Genomic DNA, 3041 nt, shown 5'->3' on the forward strand with positions numbered 1-3041 from the left:
AAATTGCAAACTTAATTGTTGAATGCTAAATTACCAGTAAAGTAACGGAAAAACAAGACAGTCATGAATTGTGAGTAAGAAAAGATTGATTATATGAGGATTATAAGTGAATGTACATATTATAAAGTATTTAAATTGTTTTTCGAGAATTGTAAATATTGTATAAATCGATTTCCTCGTTAAGTAAACGGACCAAAGTCTGGTCTATTGTATATATTGTCTGAAGTACGATTTGAGGGTCTTTATTAAGTAATCCGAAGGGTTAAGCCAAAATGAATGCAAATGAATGATAATTGTAGACAATTGACTCAATAAGTTCGACGGAAAATTTTGCTCATCGTTAAGTTGTCCTAAAAAACTAATTGAAGAATTAAATGCAGCAGTAAGATACATACAATATATAAATTACCATTTTTGTCGAAATAAACATTGTATCATTTGTTGCATTAATGTTGTGTCAGTTCTTTTCACCTTTCCCTTTATATCTATTTAGCATGGTGTTCGAATGCTGTAGTTACTACTGTCAGCATGAACAATATGAGCGCCTTCTACTGGCCTGCGTCACAGACATAATCTAACCCCGGCTAGTAAGAGGGTAACCGTCGATAAAGTGTACTTATAGACTGAGTGGGAGGGCTGGACGGGAAAATACTTGGCTCGAGGTCAGTGCGTCCGACCGGGAGCCAAATATTTTTCCGTCCGGTTCGACCTAACACAGTCAATAAGCATTTTATCATACATGTATGACCGTTGTGTTTTTGAACTTTTCTAACGGAGCGAACAAGCCTCGATCAGAACGGTTTTTTAGCAGGGCCGTACGCGTTTTTCTACCCCTTTACTTTACGAGTACCGCCCTTGTACGGGATTTTTTTTTATCTGTTTTTTTTTTCAAATAGTTTCCCAACGAAATTGCGCGCTAGGACGTTCGAATATGGGTCATATGATAGAGGTAATTATTTACCGTCAACTGTGAAAGAAAAGGTCTTCTAACATGTATTTAAGATTTCAGCTGATCTTCACGGACGTATGGCTCGGGAAGAATCTCTAAAGTAAAAAATACCAGTTCCTCGTTCTCAAGATCTCTCTTCCTTAACATTAAAACCTTGCAACTTGCTTCCTGATCTGACAATATTCCTCAAATTCTTGAGTGAAAGGCCATGACAGCGCACTCAAATCTTGGTACACAGTTGGGGGCCCAGCATTCTCGACCCCAGTGCTTACGGGTTTGGGAATGCGCGCGTAAGCGCTGGGAAACTCTGCGCCTGCGTAGTCAAAATCCGGCTATTTGGGCCTCACAGCGCATGCTCTTTGATCCAACCAAAACTTTTTGCTTCTTTTACATCTCCTTTATCGCGGAAGTCTTGTGCTGCTTCGTTATTAGAACTGGAGAAATTCAGTTGACGGAACCCTTGAAGAATTTTCAGGTATCCAAGGCTCTTGTGGTAGCTGCTGAGAAAATACCGTTAAACGTTCTCAATCACAGATTTGAGTCTTCAAGTTTGCATAATAAGCTTGACAGTTGATGAAATATTTGTGTGGACTACTTCACGAGGTGTTAAGTGAAACCCGAATGGCTTGTTAGGATAAACGTATCGACATTGAAAAAAAAATTTCCAAGACATGAATTCAGCGTCCTTTCATTTATGTTTGCTCATGAATATTAACATTTCAGCGAAGCTGCTTTGAAGTGCGATATCGTGGGGGGGGGGGGGGGGGGGGGAAGACAACAATAAATATTTAGTCACATACACGCATCACCTTAGGGAACGATTTACTTTTTCTGTTTTTTTTTTCTTGCCGGTACGGAGTAGCCCACCGGCCAGTCGTGTTACTTCACCATTTCTAGGGAAAAACCGGCCGCTCACAAGCCAGATACGCGGCACGTTCAAACGCTCTCGTGCAAACTTGAATAGGCCGATCAGAAACACTTTTATTGTTTTTTGCTGAAACGAATCAGAGACAATCTTGCTCCAGCGTTCCCCAGAGCTCTTAATCTCTCTCTCCTCTACATGCGCAGAAGAGCTCTGGGTCGAGATTGGGAGCCCAGAGCGTGGATTTCGGCACTGGCTCGGAGTTAACCATCAGAGTTTAGATGCGTCTGTGGCGCAGGCTTGAATGAATAAAGCAAAAATAGATGACTAAATATTACAGTACATATCTACAGACCAAAAAAAGGTGAAGACCAGCACGTATCTTTCTCAAGCTAAATTCAGACTTACAGCTATTTGAAAAAATAAGCACGCGATAGTGCCGAAAGGTGGGATATGATCAGTACATTGTTCCAGACACTGTAGCTGTCGAAGATACTTTTATTGCTTTCCTTTAGCACTCGCAAACATTCGTCCATGGCCTCTCGTGCAATTTTTATAAATAAATAAATAAAAACCTAAAACCTTTATTGACGTCTTAATTACAAAATGAAAATGTTCGTAAGTTGAAACCCATCGTTCATATAGCTGTCCATTTAATTATGGGCACGTCTAAGGTATGTAAATAAAATTTCGATAACGTACAAGATTAAGTATCTGTTAAAATAGGTGTCCAAAATTAATATTCCCGTAGATATCTAAGCGCTCAGCTTGAACATTCTGGCAATGTGTAATGAACTAGACAGGATTGCCTTTTGCATTTGGCGCATAATTGATTCACACTTGTCTCCTACAAGCTCTTTAATATTATTATTATTATTATTATTATTATTATTATTATTATTATCATTATTATTATCGTCATCATCATCATCATCATCATCATCATTGACGTTTATACCATCCACAGAGACTTTTGACTTGATTTGCCGGAATTTTGCATTGATATTAACATTTTCTTTTTCTGAATATTTTACTGAAGTTTTGTGTGCAGCATTTTATCGTTATCCCCTTTTATTTTATTTTATTACAATTTAATGGTAATAAATTAAGTGATGGACATAACAATGATAAAAAAAGGCCGCAAGGGCAAAAAACAAATCACCTTCTTTAAAGTAGATTAAGATACAAAATATAAAAAAAATATATTTATTATATAGATACTGATGAAAT

Source organism: Porites lutea, chromosome 3 (genome assembly GCF_958299795.1).
Source record: "Porites lutea chromosome 3, jaPorLute2.1, whole genome shotgun sequence".
Taxonomy (NCBI): domain Eukaryota; kingdom Metazoa; phylum Cnidaria; class Anthozoa; order Scleractinia; family Poritidae; genus Porites; species Porites lutea.